This window comes from Lagenorhynchus albirostris, chromosome 12, assembly GCF_949774975.1.
Source record: "Lagenorhynchus albirostris chromosome 12, mLagAlb1.1, whole genome shotgun sequence".
Lineage (NCBI taxonomy): Eukaryota > Metazoa > Chordata > Mammalia > Artiodactyla > Delphinidae > Lagenorhynchus > Lagenorhynchus albirostris.
The window spans coordinates 3247900-3272234 of NC_083106.1; the positions used below are offsets into that span (position 1 = coordinate 3247900).

General features: G+C 44.2%; 1 protein-coding gene across 1 annotated transcript in view; it reads left to right on the forward strand.

Moving 5' to 3' along the window:
- PDE10A (phosphodiesterase 10A) overlaps positions 1 to 24335 on the forward strand; it is a 580174-nt gene that overhangs the window by 150098 nt on the left and 405741 nt on the right.

Here is a 24335-nt window from a genome sequence, read left to right on the forward strand (position 1 = left end):
ACTTTTCAAACATGAATTCATTTAACCGTCATAACATTCCTACTACTGTCCCCATTGTACAGAGAAAACCCTGAAGCAGAGCCCGAGTTCCCATGGCCAGCGAGTGGAACCACGCATATCAAGCAGGCTCTCCCCCGAGCGCCTGCTCCTGACTACTTCTGAGCTGCTTCTCTCTCACCAGCTGGAAGCCTTCATAAGCTTCGTGACGGTATCAGCTCCTTTAATAATATCCCCTATGGGAACTAGCAGAGGGAGGATGTAGGAAATGATTGATCGATAAATATTAAACTGAAGCCTTCCTCATGTTTCTTTATCAGGGGCTGACTCTCCTCTGGGAACAGGCAGCTTTGGGAGGGCTGAACCTGGAGGGACGAGGCAGAGAGGGGAGTGTGGTGTATGAGGCAACTCAGCTGAATGAGCCACGGATGGGGTGTCTGATGCCTCAGCTGGACCATCCTTCATACCCTGTGGACCAGAGCTACCCCCTCCCCCACCACACCAGGTCTACGGTGAAAGGGAACAGAATGGGCTAGTAGGAACAACTATATATATACACTTTTTAAAGTACAACATTTCTATCGTTCTGTGAGCAAAGGAAATAAAACTGGAAGTTGGAAAGCCAAATATAGTCCTCAAAGACGACCAATCTCTAGATGACATCACACAGCCAGGACCTCAGCACCTTTCTTGAGCTTTGCCCTCTTCCCGGTACCCCTCCCCAAGCCTGTGCACATCTGCCTCTTCACTCAAGTTCAACACTGTCATGATATCCATGCCCCAAGCTGGGTGACTCAGCTCCTGACTTCTCCCTCCCACCGATCCCTCTCCCATCAGACATGATTGATCTTGCATTCTTTCCTCTCTGGGCATTTTCCTTAACAGCAGTGTCACTGATGAGTTAATTGATTGCTAAACTATTCTCCTTGACCTCTGCCAAATGTGAGGTCTAGATTTTCCTAACAAGAGTTCAAAACCCAGCTAAAATGCCTACCCCCTTAAGAATAAAGACACCCTGCCCTGCATGACTTGGGGCAAAACAGCAGGGAAGGGATTCTTTTGCTGTTGTCAAGTGACGGACTCACTCAGCCACTGATATTTATGGAGCACATTCGTTGTTGAAGGAGCTGGGCACTGGAGTGTACAATGACGAGAAAGATTCATTCCCTGCCTGTTTTATCTGTTTCTGCATGTAACGTTGACCTTGACCGTGTTTATTCTTTTGTTTGAACAGGAAACTGGAGATAAAATCATATGCATTTTTTTTTACTCTCAATCTCCTTTCAGAATCATAGGTGCACACAGAGAGTCCATTTTCACTGTATGATTCTTTCATCTTTCTGGTGCCAAGGATCATCAGCAGAAATAGCTCAATGAACCTCAATATTTGATTTGTCAGTTGCCCTATAATACCAGACTTACTGGGCACAGCAGAGAAGCACAACTGATGCCTACCTAGCCTTGCACATGCAACGGAAGGAATTAAAGATCCTTGTATACTTTCCGTTTGTCATGGGCCGTCTTATTGTTTGCCCAGCTATAATCATTTTCCACATGGGTTTGGCTCTTTTCTTAGGGTTTTTTTGTTTTTGTTCTTCGGTTATAGCAAAAGAACACCAAGCTGAGGAATATGACTATATGAACAGTTTTCTAGAAATTCTATATTTTGATTTCTACTGTATTGTATTCCTATGTACATAAGGAAGTAGGAATTTTTAAATCATATGAAGTGAATCAGAATTTAAAGAATATGGAAAATCATGGAGGAAACTGTTGTAAAATACTTTATCAAAAATAAATATGACTCCCTGTTTTTCTCCATTGGTCCAATAATTTAACATTAGGATGAAATCTTTTCAAAAATGTATGAATCATTTTATAGGCTTTTATCTATTATTTCATTTCATATTCATAATAATCCTTCATGGAAGGCAAGGCTGGGGTCATTTCGTCCCATTACATGGTCAGTGGAGGGGGATTTGAAGCTGCTGGGTGGCCTGAGAAGCCGGGTGGGTAACAAGCAGTACAGTGAGAACCCTGGTAGCCTGACCACCCATGTGGTGTTCTTTCCAACCCTGGATCAGGTTCCCAGTGCTGCAAGCCCACAATCCCATACCCAAAACCCTCAGGGTCCAATGTAGTTCCAAATTCAGAATTTTTTAGATTTTTAAAAGGCAATAAATATACCACATCTTTCATAACACCCTTGGCACCCTCGTATCAATTTAGGTCAATTTGCTAGAGCCACCCACCTCAGAGAGCATGCGGTCGTTTCAGATTGGCTTCTTTCACTTTAGAAATAGGCATTTGAGGTTCCTCCATGTCCTTTCTTGGCTTGATAGCTTATTTCTTTTTAGAGCTAAATAATATTCCTTTTGTCTGGATGTATCACAGTTTATTTATCCATTTACCTACTGAAGGACATCTTGGTTGCTTCCAAATTTTGTCAATTATGAATAAAGCTGCTATAAAAGTGCAGGTTTTTGTGTGAACATAAATTTTCAACTCATTTGGGTAAATACCAAAGAGTGTGATTGCCACAGTGTATAGTAAGCTTATGCTTAGTTTTGTAAGAAACTGTCACACTGTTTTCCAAAGTAGCTGTACTGTTTTGCATGCCCACCAGCAGTGAATGAGAGTTCCTGTTGCTCCACGTCTTCGCCGGCATTTGGTGTTGTCGATGTTCTTGATTTTGCTTATTCTAATAGACGTGTAGTGACATACTTATCATCTCATTGCATTAATTTGTGTTTTCGTAATGACATGTAATATTGAACAAGTTTTTGTATGCTTATTTTCAATCTGTATATCTTCCCTGGCGAGTTGTCTGTTCAATTCTTTTGTCTATTTTTAAATTGGCTTCTTTGTTTTCTTATTGCCGAGTTTTAAGTGCTCTTTGTATATTTTGGGAAAAGGCCTTTATCAGATATGTGTTTTGTGAATATTTTCTCCCATTCCGTGACTTGTCTTCTCATTCTCTTGACATTGTCTTTCACAGAGCAGAAGTTTTTAATTTTAATGAAATCCAGCCTTTCAGTTATTTGTCTCGTGGAACCTGTCTTTGGTGTTGCATCTAAAAAGTCATCCTCAAACTGTAGGTCACATAGGTTTTCTCCTATGTTTATCTTCTAGAATTTTTACGTTTTGCATTTTACCTTTAGGTCTGTCACCCATTTTGAGTTAATTTTTGTGAAGGGCGTAAGGTCTCTAAGTTTGTTTGTTGTTATTTTTGCATGTGAATTTCCAGGTGTTCTACCACCATTTATTGAAAAGAATATTTTTGCTCCATTGTGCTGCCTTTACTTCTTTGTCAAAGATCAGTTGACTGTAGTTATGTGAGTCTATTTCTGGGCTCTCAGTTCTGTTCCATTAATCAATTTGTCTATTATTTCACCAATACCTCACCGTCTTAATTACTGTAGATTTATAATGTCTTGAATTCAGGTTGTGTCAGTTCTCCAACTTTGTTCTTCTTCAGTATTATGTTGGGTCTTTTGCCTCTCTATTATAGAGTCAATTTGCTGGTATCCATAAAATAACTTGATGGAATTTTTATTAGGATTGTATGGAATCTGTAGATCAGTTTGGGAAGAATTGATATCTTGACAATATTGAGTCTTCTTATTCATGAACATGGAATATCTCTCCATTTATTTTTTCTTTGATTTCATTCATCAGTTTTGTAGCTTTCCTCATATAGATCTTGTACATATTTTGTCAGATATACCTAAGTATTTCATGTGGGCATCAATTTAAAGTTACATTTATATAGGATATCCTTAGAGCAAGCTTATCCTTGTAGCGTATTTGTGAACTAATCTTAGTAAAAACTTATTTAACCTCTGTCAGATTCAATTTCTTCTTTGCAAGGCAAAAATCATCGTGCCGTCTTTGCAGGTTGTTGTGTACAGAGTAGAAATGAATATAAAGACTAAATGATCAATACATTGTACCATAATAGGTAGCAATATTTGGAGAAAATATATAGTTTCAAACATTCCTGTTTTTAACTTCTGATCTCCAACTTATATTTCACTAATCATTAATTATGATATTGTTATCTTAAACTTTATTAAAGCAACTTGAAACTTTTGAAAAAGCCCCTATTCACATTAAAAATAGCTCGGCTGATTGGTCAGCTATAATCTTGCACTCCATGAACAGTACTGGTGGTGTGAAAAAAAGCCAGTTTTCTTATTTCACGTAGAGCTGTAGGAGGACACTTTCTTTCTTTCTTTTTTTTTTTTCTTCAGGATCCTCAATGTTTCTTGCTTGACTACTAATCAATTGTGTTGAACTTATTAAAAATATTTTTTTCTTTAAAACACTGAACCTGGAAATTAGAAATAGCATACTTTGTGTGCACAATATATTATTATCGTCTGAAAAATATTTGTCTGCTACCTACCGCATACATAATACAATTTCTGAGTGGATAGAAAGTAAGTAGATGACAGAAAATGTGTTTGCAGCTTTCCTGTCTCCCAAAAGAACTTGAGGTTGTTTACAATAAAAATGTTCTCATTAAGATCAAAGACCGGGGAGTTCCCTGGTGATCCAGTGGGAAAGAATCTGCCTTCCAGCGCAGGCGAGGAGGTGATCCCTGGTCAGGAACTAAGATCCCAGATGCCGAGGGGCAACTCAGCCTGCATGCCACAACTGTTGAGCCCGGTTGCCTCACCTAGAGAGCCCGCAGCCGCAAACTACAGAACCCACGCTCTCTGGAGCCCACGCACCACAACTAGAGAAGACAAAACCCACAGGCCGCAACTAGAAAGGAGCCCGCGTGCCACAAGAAGAGCCTGTGCGCCGCAACAGAAAAAAGATCCCACATGCCACAACGAAGATCCCGGGCGCTGCAACTAAGACCTGACGCAGCCAAAAAAAAAAAACCAAAAAACAAAAAAACATCGAAGACCATGAGCATAAGACAAAATTAAATGAACAACTCCATGGAAGTGGTAAAGGGAGCAGTTTGTCAACACATTTCAATTCGGAACGGATGTTGCCTCTGAGCGCACACTCTGACCCGAAGGTCCCAGCAGCTGAGCAGAGAGCTAAGTGCAGTGAACGTCAACTCCCTGCTGTTGTCAGCAGGCAGCCTGTGAGAAGGCAGGAGACACTTCATGCCCTGGGGAGTCAGACTGCAGCCTACTGCGTACACCGGACCCAGACGGGAGACGGAAACGGCCAAGGAGAGGGAGACCACAGAGATGGAGCCCAGGAAATGAACCGGGTTGGGAGATTTCATTAAGCAGCCCTTCTAGAATGACTTGTTTATTTAGGTGAGGGCCTGGGGACAGAAAACGTACTTCCTGGGATTCTAGACAGGCCAGCTTGGCCTCAGTGGAGATTAGTGACGAAGTGAAAGGAAGGGTTGAAAAGACAATTCGAGTGCGATTGTCAGTGACCCCTGAGTCCAGTCTAAGCAGCTTGGACTATAGCTTCTGGGCCGTTCTGTGCTGGCTTTTTTTCCTTTTAACCAGAAAAATGTTAAATGAAAATATCTTAAAAAGATTAATCTAGGAGTAGTTCCAGGATGGTGTTAGGAAAGGCACTGGGCCAGACAGCCTGGCTATGGTCGGACAGAGAGAAGGAGGTGAGCTGTGAGAGACATTTCAGAGGAAAGAGCCATGGGGGGACAGTTACGGGGCAGAAGAAGCCAGAAAGGTGAGGGGCACACAGCAGGCTGTACTTCTGCCAAACAAGTTTTTTGAGGAAGGGAAAGAGTTTTGTTTTAAAGAGGTTGACTTTGAAAGGATGGTGGTCAACCCTCCAGCAGACAGAGGCAGAACGCAGGTGTTCAGGGCCACGCACAGCGATGGATGGTATAGTTTAGGAATTATCCACGTGGACATGATAGTTGGTCAATGACAGTTAAGCATTCTGAAGAAGTAACTCTGGAGTGAATAAAAGGGCAAACGCAAGACTTCGGGGCACAAGTAGCCATCAAGACCACCAGGAGAAGATGCCCGTAAGGGAAGGGGGAAACCTCATTCCCACGTCCCCCAGTAAAAGAAAGGCAATGGTCATAAAATAGTCAATGAGTTATCACACCTCGAAATACTTAATCAGATCCGAATAAACTTTGGGCATTTTTCTTGGACAAAGTTGAAAGAAGGAATGTCAGTGGACAGTCAGATGCTGGTTGCAGAGCAAGCCTGTGCTCTCTGCTAGTCTGTCAGAATTTAACGTTTTCTTGTAGGTCAAGAGGGAGTAATTCCTGTTCACCTCTCCTGAACCACCTGCCCTGCCGAATGTGAGGCCAGAAAGTGTGGATGTAGAAATCCTCATCCTCGGGGCAGGCTGCTAGATGCGCCTTTGGTCCAGAGGGGAGTCTTCAGAGAGCCATGGGAAGGCTGCCTGCCAAGCCTCTTACAGGTCCCGCCAGCAGATTCCATCACGTTGCACAGACAGTGAATTTATTTATCATCTAGGGGGGAAAATCAAGTCTGTTTTCTGCGGGGAGGTATTTTTGTGTTTTCGGCTGACTTGGGGAATTCATTTCACAGGTTGCATCAGTAGTTCTTTCTGTGGAGTCCCCTGCTCCCTGCACCCCATTACAGGCTTGATCCCAGCATGCATGCTAGCATTTCACCTGCTGATAGAGCCCTGTAGAAAACAAGTGGTTCAGCCTTGTCTTGTACAAATATTAAAAAGTAGACCCTAGGCATCATTGTTTACTTGCTAGGTTTGTCCACTAAGTACCCAGCATGCTTGCTGGGAGCCAGACGTGGTGCTGGGCCAGTCAGAAAACTCAAGAGTGCTTGCTGGTCTGTGAAGACGGAGTGATTGAATTCCTCCTGCAATGTGAGTGTGAGGGGCCTTTGGGAGAATCGCTAAGGGGAGAGCAGGCAAGTGGTCTGGGGTGGTGGGTGGGTGTTGCTACGGAGATGCTCCTGCAGGGGGCTCGGCAGCAGCTCAGAGCTCAGGGGCGTGGGCTGTGAAGTCAGTAGGAGATGGAGAAGGTCAAAGGCCGGTGAAGGAAGAGCCTTGCTTCCTAAAGGAGGGCAGTTGAACTTGACCCTGAAAGCTACAGGGAATTACAAAAGGGGGCTAAGTGGGAGAGCAGCAGGTTGGGGGTGGGTTGGATGGGGTGGGGCTAGGGCACAGCAGAGGCACTTAGGGCCGCGCCGTAAGCCCAGGGCTGCAGGGGATAAAGGGTCCCTGACATTTCAGATTGCCTCTTCCGGGAGGAGCAAGGCTTCGCTTTCTCAGTGGAACGGCACATCTTAGAGCCTCCCGGTTCAGAGCATGTGGTTCTCTGCTACATGAACTGTATACACTTACACTTTAGTCCCGTGGCAAATAATACTTAGGGTGAAATAATTTGTTTCAAAAGTCTGTAGTGTGCTAAAACTGAGGATGATTTGCTGACAGGAGTTATTTACCTCCTTAACTGTGCCCGGTGTTGGCAAAACGTTTGATGTAGAATGCTCTAATTATATTTAATGTCCACATTGCCAGTATTATGTCAGAGAATATTAGCAAGCAACGATGCCTTTTACTTCACATGAAAGAAAATCACAGCCTGTCCTTTTAATACACAGCCTCCATCATTTTAAATGGAGAAGAGTGCTTTCAACTCAGCTGGATTTAAAGGATACTTTCCACGTTGACACGTGCAAAGGCCATAGTGTAAATCAATTGACATAGTGATGGCTTCATGTTTTGATTGCCCTCGGCAAGTAAATATGAAAGGGATCTTTGCCAGGAAATCTGAGTACCTGTATTTATCTAGACTCGTACATAACAGCCAGAACAAGAAACAAGGTAACTATGAGAAGTAACAGAGATAAATGCTTCCTGAGAGTGAGCTAGAAAGGGAACCTGGAATGATTTGGCAACACAACTACAGAGCAAGAGATGAAAAAGTAAACAAAGGCAGTGAAGGTGAGGCAATCGAAATTTGGCTGTGCACAGAAGGCTCCCTCGGCCTTCATTGAAGGGCTTCACAGATGGCTTTCAAAAATATGGATCCTTTTCTTTATGTTGTGACCTTCCTCCTCTCTTAGTCCTGAAGAAATTCTCAGTTCTCTACATACCGGCACATTGGAGTTAGTGGCAGGAAGAAATGCGAACGTGGTTTTACAGACACATGTGGAAACTGGTACCAGGCACACCTAACTCCAAAAACAGTCGAACTCAAGCCACGCTGAACATGTGACCATCACCGACTCCCACTGACCGGGGGGGGGGGGGGGGGGGGGAGACCTCCTGTGCGACGAGCCATCCGCCAGCAGTGCAATAGCTTTTGTGTCTTCAGCTCGAATCTGAATTTCTAAGAGGATTTTGGGAACTTAACGCACGATCTTCTCAAATTTCTAAAAGCTCTGAATAACTAGAGGTTGACGTTGAACTTGCCTCCTCTTCTTTCCAACTTAATGGTCAACGTTTCCATGACCATACCACTCATTTGACCTCATGGCATCGTGGTTCCCAGTCTCCCTCAAGTCTTGGGCCCAGGTCTGCTCTGCAAACTTCCTTTTCTACTGTACGCCCGATCGATCTGCTGTTGTCACTGCTTTCCTGCCAAGAGAACAGGTTGTAATCCAGGCCTGCTGTGCTGTGCGCAGGGCAGGAAGGCAGCTGATAGGAGTGAAATAAGGAGTGATGTGTGGAACTCAGGACTTAACACTAATTTTGTACAAATGGGGAGAGGCTCAGGGAGAGGCAGAAAGTGATTGCCTCTGTTTACTAAGTGAAGATCCCAACAGATGAATCAACTTCCTGTACTGTCAACACACATCCTACTAGTATCAAAAAAGGGCAATATGCATGCATGTCCCACATCTGTATATTTAACTTATGAATAATGCGGACTTTTTTTCTTTTTGAGAGAGAGGATCAAACACACACGTTAATAGCTGACTGAAGGACTGTCTTTCCCCTTCCTCATCTCAAGTTTTCTCTTACATTCGGACAGGCGTACGACTGAAGCTGCAAGAGTATATGCTGGTCCTAAAGAACTCTTTGTGATGGAAAGACTGGAAACTTGCAAAATATATTGGAAAATGGGCCTCACTGTGGTATATGGTAGACCATGCAGCGTGTAGTTATTAAGTGCAAAGAAATAAGGTTGTAAGGGGACAGTGTAAGCACTTCAGTTATAAGGATTTCTGTTGTTTTATAATCAACACGCCTTTTAAATTTACTAAATAAAACCCAATATGTAAAGCAGTTGATTCTGGTTCTGAAGGTGCATTTGCCGTCAGCGCATGAGGTCCTAGCAGGCTGAGGCTCCCAGTTTCTAAAGGAAGGCCCTGGAGACAGGGAGCCCCACTGAGGAGAGTCCCCACTACGTAAACAGTGGAGTCTGGGTTGTGTCGGGAAGCACGTAGAAGAGTACATCTCAGGATAGAGACAAGTTTGTAAACAGGAAGTGAGCTGTAGGGTAATGAAGACCCCCCAGTTCCAGGAGGACCTGGAGCAGACTGGGTGGCAGAGTGTGAAACAGGTAAGGACGAGTGGGTACTGGGCGCTGAGACCCACATTCATGTGCCGCATGGGCAAGAAGCGCGGGGCCCTTGGACGCAGGTGCTCCTCTAACATCAAGTGATTCCTATGTAGGAATCCCTCATCCTTTGTGGTTTTGCCATAGTTATGCACCCAAGACTAGAAACTCGTCTTCTACAAAAGAAGACAATATTTACTGCTCCTGACTCCAGTAGACTTATGGGTATGTCTGTGAGGTCGTTTACAGAATTGCCTGTTTAAACTCTGGTGCTGGAATGCACAGAGAGGAGGGCAAGCCCAGAAAAAGACGTTCTTATTCATCTGATCCTTTTGTAAGAGGCCAAGCAGTTACACAATCATTTTGACAAGCCTTTAACTCTTTAACAGGGGATCATGGAAATGCTCAAGACATTAAATTTCAATCCAACAGCGGCTGAATCAAATGCAGTCTCTGCTTAATAAACAATTTGGGAGGAAAGTCAGCCTCAGTCAGAACACCTCAACCATGTTTCAGGAGAGAGGTTACTTACTGGGGTCAGCTTTTAGTCATTGAAAAGTCTGTTTTATTTTGGAAGTAGGTGCCTCTGGAAATCTGATTTGCTTTTCATAAAAATATCCTCGATGCTATTTTTATTATTTATCTCTGACCCATTATTTTTTATGACCCTCTGTGTCGAGTGGCCTGGGTTTTGCCGGCCGTGGAACATTTCAAAAAGTAACCCCTGGGGGTGGCGAAGGATGGCCATCTGTAGATGATGTGCAAAGTCTGCAGCCTGGCAGAAATTGACTAATTAATTAGGCCCACACTGACGTTTATATTCTAAAACTAAAAATGTTTATTTTAGTAATATTTGCTGACCACTGAAGAGATTTGAAGACCTAAAAAAAATCCTAAAATTTATTTTCAGCTCAAAAGAGTGAACACAAGTATGCTGCTCGAATTTCCAAGTTTACTAAACGTGGTTCCCAAATCCAGCGGCTCTGGGTGAGAAGGGTCACTAGGCTGCTGGACTGACGGTGGACGTAAACATGGTTCCCAAATCCAGCGGCGCTGGGTGAGAAGGGTCACTAGGCTGCTGGACTGACGGTAGACGTGCTGACATCAGCACACGCTAATCTCCCAGTATGTGCCTACAATGAAGGGTGGCCTCCGAGATTAAGGGTGGGCACAGAGCCGCAGAAGAGCCTCCGTGTGGGTATCGAGAAGAGCAGGGCCCTGGGGAGATGAACCATACCTCTCCTTATACATTGCTGTCCCCTTTCTCTGCCCGTGGCCCTGGGAAGGGATCAGACAGCCCCAGGAGACACCCTGACAGTGGAACGGGCAGACAGGCTTATCCTTTCACAGACCTTTGGATGTGTTAATGCAACGGCCTCATCAGATGAACAAAAACAACTGCAATGACTGAAGAGGGGTCAGGACTTCCACGCTGGACAGACCAAAGCAGTCGGTCCTTTGCTCCGGAGAGGACAAGCGGGCGGGGGAATTAGCAAGATTGTAAAGCAACCCAGGCTGTAAAAGGTGGATCGTGGGTTTTCTTTTTCATCACATCCCAGCATTCTGGAAGTAGGCTGACACCTCTTAAGTTGGAAACAATTTCATTCATCTTTTTCCGATGGTAAATGTATGGGGCCAGTTGTTGCATGGATTCCAGAAGAAGTCGAGGAATGTGGATGTTTGAGATTTCCTGCTGTTTAAGGGACCTCTTTGTCAGGCTGTCAGCCAGGGCCCCACAGAATGCCTTGGGGTTGAAGGGAGCAGAGGAAGAGGTAACGCTACTGATCATGATACGTATTACTGGAGATATGCTTTTCCACTTGACCCTTACAAGAAGCCTAAGCTATACAAGATTATTATTTTTCTTTGGTTAAGGGACTAGGCTAAGAGAGATTAAATCATGGAGCATTCTGTGCAGAGCTCAGGAACTGGGGCCAGCGTCCTGACCCAGAGTGGTGACTGTGAGCCCAGCCTCTCCGCTGTCTGGTCCCTACAGAAAGCTGGGTCCCAGGTCCTTACTTCCTGTGTGTTGCTTTGCAGACTCTCCCAAGTTTCAATCAATTCTTTAAATGTTTAATGATGATAAAGGTGGCACATTCCAAAAAGGACAAAATTAACTTTGCCAAGTAACACCTAACTCAATAGGAATAATATAAAGACATATTGGTCACTTGCCCTGAGAGGAGACAGCCAGAAGGGGAGGGCCCTGATGCGATTTCTGTTTCAGACCATCTAGGACCCCTTCTCTTCCCTCCTGTCACCTTAAAAAATAGCTAAATATACTTGTAAATAGAGTTAAAAGAGATTCGGGGCTGGGGAGGTGGTTGGTGTGAGGACTGGGGAGGAAGGGACCGGGTTTGGAAATGGGGAGCGAACCCTTAGGAAAGGGGGTGACCCAGATACCCAAGGACAGGACCTACCCCTCTGATACCTTCCATGGGGTGGGGGAGTGCGTCTCTCACCCCCCACTGGGAGCCTTCCTGCTTGCAAGCATTCATTTACGAGCGCGGGCCAAGGAGATGCCCTCGCGGAGGCTGGCTCGGGCTGAGTCTGGTCCCTGGGGCCCTGCACCAGGTGAAGGTGGCCCAGGCCATCACAGTCGCTGCGCCACGCGCTTCCCCTTGGAACTTCCTCCTCTGGGACAGATGGGTCTTCCTCGACCTGGGACCTGGGCGCACTGGAGGTGCTCTGCGGTTCGAAGCTCTCTCCCGCTTTAAAAGGCAAGACAGGTTTCCGCACCTGGCCCTCAGCTGTCTCTGCAGCCAGAGCCCCCAGCCCTTGGCTGCACGCCCTGCCCTCGTCCAGCACCCTCAGTGCAGGGCTATTCCCCTAACGCCGCTGCACTGGGACTGCTCGGATCTCACCTGACATCCCTCCTGCGAGCACCCCGCAGTGCTCAGGGCTCCCTCCTCCCTCACCCTCCTGCCCCTCACTTAGGCACCCCGCCCCACACCCCCAGCTGCACACCCCAAGTTCTCAGTAGCTTCTTGGCCATTCAGAGGAAATCGACCTTGGCCACATGGCCAAGGACCCCATCTTCCCCGGCACGCTTCCTTGTGCTGGGCTCCGTCGTTTGATTCCCCTTCTGCCGGGTGCATCAGCCCTCACCACCACCCAGCCTTTGACAAAACAGCGTGAACATTCCTGTCTTCTTTGTCAGCATAGGGACCAAAAACCAAACAAAACAAAATAACTGAAAGCAAATGAATGACTGAAAGTGGGAAAATTATAATATCAGGATGGAATTTGAAGCACATTCCTGGAGCAGCTGTCAACATTTTAACGTGGATTTAGAAGAAAATATTACAGTGTGAGGACGTTTGAATATAGAATGAGTCATTGTTTTGATAAAATATTTTCCGTTTAATATTCCCTATCAATCTGCCCTATCAACTCACCCTCCAAACACACCTATTTCCTGAGTTTTTAGTATTTCATTTTTTAAACCAATGTTTTTACTCATAAAGTAAAATTCAGTTGAAGGATACTTCAGTTGGTTAAACATAGGCTTGTTTTCTGTGTTTCATTTTTTTAATTGAAGTACAGCTGATTTACAATGTTGTGTTAATTTCAGGTGTACAGCAAAGTGACTCAGTTATATACATATGTATATATATATATATATGCATATATATATGTATTCTTTTTCAAATTCTTTTCCCTTATAGGTTATCACAAAATATTGAGTCTATTTCCCTGTGCTCTACAGTAGGTCCTTGTTGGTTGTGTATCTTATACATAGTGGTCTGTTTGTTAACCCCGAACTCCTAATTTATCCCTCCCCTCCCCCCGCCCCCCGCCTTTCCTCACTGGTAACCATAAGTTTGTTCCCTATGTCATTCATTTATTTATTTGGCCGTGTCGGGTCCTAGATGTGGCTTGCGGGATGCTCGTTGCAGCACGCGGGAACTTTCATTATGGCGCACGGGCTTCTCTCTAATTCTGGAACGTGGGCTTAGTTGCCCTGCGGCAGGTGGGATCCAAGTTCCCCGACCAGGAATGGAACCCACGTCCCTTGCATTGGAAGGCAGATTCTTTTTTTTTTTTTTTTTTTTTTGCAGTACGCTCACTGCTGTGGCTCCGGACGCGCAGGCTCAGCGGCCATGGCTCACGGGCCCAGCCGCTCTGCGGCACGTGGGATCCTCCCGGACCGGGGCACGAACCCTTGTCCCCTGCATCGGCAGGCGGACCCTCAACCACTGCGCCACCAGGGAAGCCCCTGGAAGGCAGATTCTTAACCACTGGACCACCAGGGAAGTCCCTCCTATTTCATTTTTTTAAGTTCTTCAAAGTCGTCTACTGTTGCATTCTTGGTGTCAAAAACAATGGTTCTTTCATTTAGAAAAGGAGAGAAAAGCAGAGGCCACGGGTGTCACACGTGAGGGAGATGGGGTGCGCTTAGACGGCCAGCTCATTCCTGTGCCATTGTAGGGGCGGGAGGGGAGGGAAGTTCAAGTTGCCTCCCCCTGCCTAGGCCGGGTAGGAAGGGGAGTCCCCTCAGGCTAATAACCACCTGCATGCATGGAGCAGTGTGTGGAGGCAGGGAGATGATAAACACCCCGTCCAAAGGCTCTTGTGAGTGGAATGTGCAGCACAGGCAGCCCATGAAGACGTCCTGTGAACATTTTATATACAATGTCCATTTTTAGCGATTCACCGCATGAACTCTCTCATAATTTTGCACATTATTTACCCTTTCAAAGATTTATTAAATTCCTACTTTGTTCCAGCATAGGTTGCGTGCTGAGCATTTAAAGGTGAACAAGACTCATTTCTACCTTCATAAAGCTTCTGGTCTAGTACAGAGACATAGACATGAAAATAGTTTTAAAGATATTTTAAATTTTTTTCTTTCTCACAGCCGCCCTCCTGTATTTAGTTGTGGATGTGATTAGTACTGGTTCCGTAGGGACACAGAGACATGATGGTGAAGTTAGATATATGACTTTGGAGCTGGGCCAGAAATACATGTCTGAAGGCCCTTACACATAAGAAAGAGTTGAAATCATGGGAGGAGTTGAGATGACCCAGCGAGAATATGTGTAATGACAAGAGAACAGAGCAAGGGTGTAATTTCAGAGATGTTATGTGCCTGAATGATGAATTTTGGGAGGTTACCAGTTTATATTGAGATGACTCATCTGGTAAGACGGGCTGCACTATAAAAAATATGCCCCTTGGTGCCACTAACTGTTGGTTTCAAAAGGTGGAATATTACCAAGTTCAATCATTCCTTCCATCTATGACTCAAGCAAGTTGTAAGTATCTGTCATATCTTCAACGTCATGCCAGACACAGCGGTTTTCTCCACCATAAAACCAAGCCCTGCCCTCTTGAGATTTATAATTTATTTGCCAAAATAAATCTAACCTGAAACAACTGAAAAATTCTATGGGATGCTGTAACGAGGGTCGCCGTAAGCAGGTGGACGATACGCTGAACAGAATTAACTGAAAACCGTGAAATCAGGAATGGCTTTACAGAGAAATTGGGATGAACGGGGTCAGGTCAAGTAGGTAGAACTTGGACAGGGAGAGGGGATTCCAGGTAGAACATGCTGGATCAAATCCCTTTTTAAATTGTATTGAGGTAACATTGATTTATAACATTATATAAGTTCCATGTGTGTGGCATTATATTTCTACGTCTGTATACAACACAGCATGCTCACCAACAGGCTCCACCATCACCATACAGTTAATCCCCTTTACCTGTTTCACCCTCCCCTCCTCTTCTGCCCCTCTGGTAACCACTACTCTGTTCTCTGTATCTGCGTGTCTATGTTGGTTTGTTCACTTATTTTGTTTCTGTTTGTTTATTAGTTTGTATATTCCATGTACAAGTGTACAGTATTTGTCTTTCTCCATCTGACTTAAATAACTTAGCACAATACCCTCATGGTACATCCATGTTGTCACAAGTGGCAAGACTTCATCTTTTCTGAGTAGTATTCCATTGCATATATATGTACCACATCTTCTTTATCCATTCATCTGTTGATGGGCACTTAGGTTGTTTCCCTGTCTTGGCTGTTGTAAATAGAGCTGCAGTGAACACGGGGGTGCATGTATCTTTTCAGATTAGTGTTTTTGTATTCTTTGAATAAATACCCAAAAGTGGGGTACCTGGATCATATGGTAGTTCTATTCTTAAATTTTTGAGGCGTCTCCATAGTGTGGATTAAACTCTTGAGCCAAAGCACAAGGATGGTGGTGGAGGGTAAAGACACCTGCCTTGCAGTCTCACACACGTGAAACATACCTGAAAGCCGGTGTCTTTGAAGCTAAGCTTTAGGGCATAGGCCTCATCCACACAGGCCCCTTCTAAGGCTTGTTACCTAATTTTGGAGTCATAATTCTGTAATGTTTTTCTTAAGGACTATCCCCATGATTTTGTAAGCTCCAGGCCTGACCAACCTGGATAGATCCCTGGTCACACCTTTGTGGGAGCCCTTCCCAAGGCTCCCAATTCAGATCGTCCTTTATGTGTTTCCATGCCAGCCTCTCCTAGCAGGAAAGCTTTTCACTTCATCATCTGAGTATCACTGTAGGGGCCTGGTAGAAAGTTCACTTAATAGGTATTTCAGTCCAGACGACCCTAGAGCCAGGTCCAAGTTGTGAAGTGTTGAAAGTGATGGTGGCTATATTAGTACCTCCTCAGCTTGGGGATCAGAGCTGATGGAGTAGGCAGGGGGGAACCATTTTGAATTGCTGGGTGTGGAGTGGAAGTCGTGTGGGAAGAAAATGAACCCCACAGCAGGATGCAGATGGCAGGGCGATGAGAGAATCAAGGGCAGGGGAGGAGAGGCTCAACCTTAGCGCTGGCAGAGGTTGTCCCGGGGTATCTGGCACTGTTTATAACTTTTGGACTCTGGTAGTACAGATCTTTTTGTTCAGCATAATTATCAGTGACCATGAGACTCACCTTCATCCGTCCCTTCTCTGCATGCCCTTTTCCACTGTTGGTACCGTAACTGCCCACTTTAGTGCCTACTGGGTCACCTGTAGGAGAGGCCGTCTTATTCAAGACCCTAAAAGACCATTGATAGAATGCCGAAACCAGAAATAACTGTCCTTTAGACAGGCTTTCATTTTGATCTTTAACGGGGGAACATGAAAGGCTTAAAGATTCAACCCTAGAAACATTTTTCCCATGGCTCTATGACAAAATATATATCAAGAATTATCTAGTAGAAACACAGTGTTGATCTGGCTTGAAAATGAGTTTAAACTTGTGACTGCTTGAATCTTTGAATCAGGACAATTAATATGTCCTAGTAATTTAGCAATTTCTTTATATCCAAACAAAATACCGCCTTAGAGTTCCTTAGCCAAGCCAAAGTGAAACGATGAATGTAAAAAGAGGGGAGGGGGATGCTGTTGAAATGCCATTCACTTTGATGAAGCTGATGTGCTCAGGCTCCACTCTAGCCCCCTGCATGAGGAAGGTCTCTGCAGAAAGAGACAGCGGGTTTAAGGATTCCAGAGGACAGTTCAGGAAGCAGTGATGATGCAGAGATCTGAGCTGACCAGCTGACTGCTAAAAACTCCTGCCTTTACAATGAGCCCCCGATCTGGTGTGATGGCTGTAGTTCTAGACCAGGATCCAGGACAGGGAGACTCATCCCAGCTCCGTCACGAGAGCCGTTTCACCTCTCAGTGGCCGGTTGACTCATCATTGCCGTGACAGCAGTGGTGACTCCCCTCTCTGCGTCCTCTCAGGCTGCTGCCGCCACGCAAGTGGATTTAACTTGGTGCTGCAATCTGCAGATGTGGACCCGCAATACCAACCACTGCACCCATTGCTCTGGGGCTACCGGATGGGACATGTGTTTCAGCTGTGCCTTGATCACTAATTAACAGTTTGACCAGGGACAAGTCCCTGCGCTTCCCTGAAGCACATCAAGCTACCACCAGGTACACAGACCATAACCCGCATCTTAAGTGGCAGGTGGAGTTGCAGCACACAGGTCACTCCTCGCTGCCGGGATTCTGGCAGAGGCTCCGAGGCCCTGCTGGCCACACTGTGCGGGGGGGTTTCCTTTGTGGCCAGAGGGGCTTTCACTCCAGAACCCTGCGGGCAGCACGGCTGCTTCCTGTAGGTGCCCCCAGATTTTTGGCCCCCGCCTGTCTGTATCCACCTCCCATGGCAGGGTTTCCAACCCACAGGGTGCAATTCCCCAGTTTCCTTACACCTTTACCAGCAGACCGTCTCCAGGCTCCTGTGACATGACGCAGTCCATTATGAGAAGATGGAGCCTGGCTTAGGCAGGTCTCAGCCCCTGACAAGTCGCAGAGAAGACAGTCTAAGCTTTCTTTTCTCCTGCTCTCGTTCACGGCTCCCAGGATGATACCATCCTGCCTGGGGAATCGCGTGAGTAACTTGCGTTTAAAAATGTTCCTTAGCCTAGTTTTACAGAGCTATTAATCCTGGATTCTGAGTACATCTGCTCAGAAAGAAAGCCCCAGGGATCTCACTCTCACACAAGGAACGACTGAAATCTGCTCCTGGAAAAGCATAAATTCCAAGACCTCCCTCCGCCTTTGTCTTTAATACGTGCTCTCACAAGAACTAAGGCGAGTAGCCCGACGAACGGCCCAGGGCAGCTGCAGGCCACACCACCAGCGAGGCGACCTGGTTACCGAAAGGAGGCATGGGCTGCAGGCCAGGAACAAAGGCCTGCGCTTCGGAGGGTCCGCACTTGAGGGTTCAGTACTGATGCTCCCAAGTTAGGACCTGTTTAGTAAGGACAGTAATATCCGTGGAAGAGGGACAGAGACATCAGGGTTAGGCCAGTGCTAACCTCATCTGACACAAGTCTAAAAAGAAAATCACCATCAATTTCTGAAGATCGTTAAAGATTAAGTGGAAAAATCTCCTAGTTAAGAAGACCGTAGGGAAAAGTAAAATGTGGTGTGAACTGTGCACACTGATGCTCACCGCACACCTACTGAATGGATGAACTAATTAACAGAGGGGTGCAACACTGCTCTGTGGACTGAAATCCAAAACAGAAAGCGTGTTTCCAAGCCGCTTCTAGGGAAGAACATAGTTGCTATCTGCCTCTTCAGTGAGAGGAGGAAAATGAGGTGACGTAAGCTGTCACCAAGAAGCAGGACAGAGATTTGCCCTTAAAAATATATTTAAAAAATTTTAAAATAAAAGGGGGAGAGATAATTAGGAGTTCGAGATTAACATATATACACTACTGTATATAAAATAGGTAAACAACGACAGGGAACGACATTCAATATCTTGTAATAACCTATAATAGTGACGAATATGAAAAAGAATATATATATATAATATATATTTATAAATATATAAAACTGAATCGGGGAATTCACTGGCAGTCCAGTGGTTAGGACTGCTGTGCTTCCGCTGCAGTGGGCATGGGTTCTATCCCTGGTCAGGGAACAAAGATCCCATATGCCACACCGCAAGGCCAAAGGAAAACAAAAACTAAAACTAAAACAAAAAAACTGAATCACTTTGCTTTATACCCCAAACCAACAACATTGTAAATTAACTATACTTCAATTTTTTAAAATGGTTAAAAAAAAGTTTTGAAAAGGAACAGTTATCTCTAACCTCTGCTCTTCTGTGTAGGTTAGAAATCCTACCCAGGTAGTCATTAGTTTTGTAAGATTTTAAACCCACCAAAACATATAAACAAAAAGCCCTGGAAGCTGGCAGAGGTGGGGTGACCGGTGAAAGCACAGATCTATCCTGATTTTCTGTCCACGGCATCTTCTGTTTCACAGATTTTCATTCACTGCAGAAGCTAGATTAGAGCTCTAAATCGGAGACAGGGTTTGCAGGCTGCCAAGGGAATTCCACTTTTGCGGTCTTTTTTTTTTTTTTTTTTGCCAAAATTTAAATTGGACCATTAATGTTCCCATGGAGCCTCTTTTCGCTAATTTTTATCATTAATAATCATATCCTCACTGAAATTAATTCAGCAACCCTTAGATGCTACTGGTTTAAATATAACTTTGATGATTAATGTCATTAAAATATTATATTTCCATGTGAGGATTTTCAGCTTTTCCCATGAATGATGAGGCAGCTTCACATGTGGTGGTGGATCCCAGGCTCCTCTTTCCCATCCACAGGCCCGCTCTGAGCCACCACTTAAAGAGATGACTGCTATTTGCAGACTTTGGACAGCGGTGTGGGTTCTGCAAACACATGAGTGGAATCTGTCTTCTTGTGAGGTCGGGGAGCGGCCAAAATGGCCAAGTTCTGACACACGCGGGACAGAATGCCTTAACTCTGGGACCCACTGGATCAAACATCAAACATTCAAAAGTCTCTACTGACTTTGTACCTTGTTTCCCCATAATTTCTCTGTTATAGTTTTTATCCTGAGTTTTCTGTTACAAGGACCTGATTTCACAAAATCTACCTTATTCACTTTTCATTAGCAAATAGGCAGAACACAGTCAGGAACTTTACTGTGTATTTACAATTGTTCACGAAGATTATATTTTTGAGAAATGTAATGTTAATAAAATCTGAAACTTTAAAGCTACCTAAGCACGGACGTTTAAAAATTTTCCAGCTAAGCACTGACATTTTAAAATTGTATATATATATATATATATATATATATATATATATTTTTTTTTTTTTTTTTTTTTTTTTTTTGCGGTACGCGGGCCTCTCACTGCTGTGGCCCCTCCCGTTGCGGAGCACAGGCTCCGGACGCACAGGCTCAGCGGCCATGGCTCACGGGCCCAGCCGCTCCGCGGCATGTGGGATCTTCCCAGACCGGGGCACGAACCCGTGTCCCCTGCATCGGCAGGCGGACTCTCAACCACTGCGCCACCAGGGAAGCCCCTAAAATTGTATATTTTTGAGTATGTATGAAAGAGTAGCGGGATGTCTGCCCCACTGCAGGGCTTCAAGAGCTATTTCTTCAACTGGATGGACGCAAAAGACAAAAATACTAACTCTATAAGCATCTCACTTCAAGCTTTGCCTGGTAATGGAATCCGACCTGAATTTACTGACACCCTCACCTACCTAGGCTGCTGTATTCTCAGAATAATTAGATTATATAGTATCACATAAAGTAGAGAAAACAGAATACACAGAAAACCATAACGAGTGAGCAAACTGCTCCGCTCTGCTCGAAACCAAAAGCATTTGGTGTGTAAACGTTATGTTTGTCTTTCAAGGTCAAAGATTAAGAATATCTTCCAAATATACATATTGTCATTTTAAAACTGACTGCAATGCTTTAGTCATTTGCTAAATTTTCAGACTGTAATACTCCTGAACTTACGATCATATTAAAATTTGCTTACCATAAAAAAGAATAATTACTATGAATGATTGTAAAATATTGAGTAAATAAAACATCTTCAAACGATGGTAATACTTAGAAGAAAGAGAGAATATACACTGCTCCCCCTTTGGATGTGACTGTCACCCCCAAGTCGTCATTCTGACCATTGTAAATTACAGGGAAAGGATTTACCCTGTCTTTATAGGAGGGACTGTAGTCTACCCTGGATAACGAGGAAAAGCTCTCTATTATGAAAAATGCAAGCTCTTATAAATGTAGGATAAACGATAGATTTAGAAAATAACTATTTCGCAACCCCCAAGGAAGTAATAAATCTAACAAGGATCAAAAATGGGTTCAGAACAATTAGATGAAAGCTGCTGAAGGACAAGATATTCTCTAGGCACACCATAAAATAATCACTCCACAAATTACTTATTAATTGCAAATAGTAAAACCAAACCCATACAATGGGGGATCCCACGATCACGACTTAACCAGGTCATGAGACAGAGCATCGTGACAGTGTGAAGTGGACAGTATCACCTAGGAGGTGTCCTTGCCTGAACAGTTCACTCGATCAAGCCTTCGGACCAAGGTCACCGCTCACCTATTTGCACCTATTTCCTATTTCCTGCCTGGTATCCAGGTACAATTATTAATAAGGGCCCTTTTTACTCTCATAGGTATTCCAGTTAGGAGGATAAGTTATATGGTTACCCTGTTTAAATCTAACTTCTAGTAAACAGGAAATACAAGTTAAAGAAGAAGCAGTTAAATGACACTATGAGGAAACGATCAGTAAAATCCAGAAAGTGGAACATTCTACAAAAGAATTGGCCTGGTTTCTTCACAGCTTCAATGTTGTGAAAATGAGGGGAGTGTAGGGAACCAGGGCACGAGGCTTTATTGATTAAAGGCACTCAGGACTCATAACAACCAAAATGCAATGCATGAACCTTGATTGGATCTGGGTTTGGAATAACAAAAAATAAAAGTTGCTATAGAAGACATTAAGGAATAATTGGGGAGATTTGATTTTAGATATTCGAGAATAATAATTATTATTATTTTGTGAAATTTATGTGAAAGGGAGATAGTATTGGCTACTATGTTGGAAACTCACTAGTTGATTCTCACACATAACCGTATGGTTGTATATATACCACTCAGGACTGCTGGACATACTACTACTTGGCTGTACCATTCTGGGGAAAACTCCATTGGCCCAGATGGGTAGGCAAATGGCTAACGAGACTGACAAAATCTCCTCTCCAATTTTTGGATGAGTTGAGAGGTATTTCAATGCAATCTAGTTATAGAATATTCCTGGTCAAGAGTTCTCTTTTGACTGTGTTGAATTCACCAACTTTTTATGAGCAAGGGCTCCAGATGAACATTGAGAACGTAAAAGCTAAGGAACACCAAAACCCAAAAAACGAAATACATAGTGTAGCTGCAGGGCCGATCCAGAGGACAATGTGAATGAGTGTCGGGAGCGGAGGACTACAAGACAGTATTCTTTTTGACCTCAGTTGTGTACCCAGGTCACGATAAGTAAGGACATTCCCCACACAGGAGAGGAATGAATGTCAGAGACGCAGTCTGCTGAACTCAGCTGACTGCATCGGTCCATTTTCACCCCTGGAAGCCCCCCGCCCCCTGCGATGTTCCATGAAGACCCCTCAGTGGCCAGCACAGCCCATACTGGGCGCCGCTGTATGGCAGCCGATGAGGGTCATGGGCAGTAAAATCACTGCTGGAAATGCATTTCTTTAGACAGCTTAATGGCCAAGTGAATGTGCAAAGGACAGAAGGGTTAGAGAATTTCCAGAGGGAAGAACAAAAGAAAAGTGGAGGGGAGCAAACAGAGAGACGAGGGCGTCGGCAGCCACCCTCCAGAGGGGGTGCCTTGCGTCAGGCTCTTCAGAACCACCTCCAGGAAAGTCAGTTCAGGCACCTCGAGATGACAGGAACAATAGCTGGCAGAGTGGGGTACGGAGATGCAGAAAAATTAACTCCCTTTTTGACATCGAAATGACAGTTCTGTTTTGACAGAGCTCTAAAATAAGCTCATGTCACATAAGGTTTTCTTTTATAATAGAGTATCTATATAACTTTAATTTTTTCTATTATAGGATTGTGTGCGGCTCAAAACAATAGGCAAATTCATGTTTATTCATTAATAATTTTGTAGACCATTTTCATTAGCACTGTAAGTTCCTTATTCCAGAAAGTTTCACTTACTCCCAATTATTTATGCAATTCAATGATAAAATCATTACTTCACTTTAGACCTGCCCTTTAAAGCGCAATGATGTCTGGCAGAAATCAATTCTCAGAGGGTCTTATTGTTTCAGTATTAGGTTGCCTTTTGGCTAAATGAGAAATTCATTCTTGTGAGTGCTTGAGTGTGTGTGTGAGCAAGTGTGAATGTGCACGAGTGTGGGTGCGTGTGCATGTTTGAAGGTGAGGGTGAGTTGTGGGTGTGAGTGTGCAGAGTGGAATTGCATTAACATAAACGAGACCCTGGGTTGTGGAGGCAGCTCAGGCTTGGGATCCTGACTCTGCCACTTACCAGCTTTGAGTCACTGGGCAGGTTTTAATTTTTGTGAGGCTCTGTTTTTGGATCTGTAAAACAAAAATTATACCTATTTTACACACGATTTTTTGAAGGTAAAATGGGGTGATATGAGTAAGATGTCAATTCCAGTACCTGGCCCATAATAAACACTTAATAAATTCAAATTACTGTTATTTTGTGCATATTTCTTTTTCATTAGATGTAGAAATCTTTCGAACAGGTCTTTATTCTCTTTTAACATTGGAGAGCTATAAACAGAAGTTAAAATGCAAAATGCCAGCCTTTGGCCCACGTATCTAACTGCCTATCCTTAGCTCTGTTTGCAAGTTGGTGGAGCCATTGGCTAGCTCAGAAGCAGCTGCCCACTTTCCTTAAAATCACGAGTAATGGGGTGTGTATCCCTGATGGGGTGGGTAGGCAGGGACACCCAAGGAGGAGATCCAGCAGCAGGCCTGATGAGAGCAGCTTTCACGTGGTACTAATGATCTGTAGTTGCTTAAACTGCTGTGAGTCTCAGTCTTCTCATTGGTAAAGCTCATCAGGCAGGATGGTGGGGATCCCCTCAGCTGATGGAGAGCAGTCCCTGGTGCTGGGTGAACTCCAGGGCACCATGGCTGATCTCACCCCCATGCTATAGTGTGCTGTAGCTGAGAGGAATAGCAAGGGGAAAAAACTGTCCTCTTGTCAAAAAACCTTGCATTACATTTTTATTTCTGATGACGGGATTTTTGAGTCTGTAAAGTGGAATTTTATCGTCTTCATAGTGAATGATTCCTTTTCTTATAAGGCCTGTGCCTTGTGATAGTTCTCAGTCATTAACTTATTGTAAAAAGATGACATTGATTTTTGAACTATCAGCCATGTGGGCCCAGCCCTAAAATAGATTATTCCCGTTGGTGCCCCTACTTTTTGTATAGATTTTATTTTTTAGGGTAGTTAATAGGTTTACGGAAAAGTTGAGCAGAAAGAACAGAGCATTCCTTATATCCCCTCTTCTTCTCTTCTAC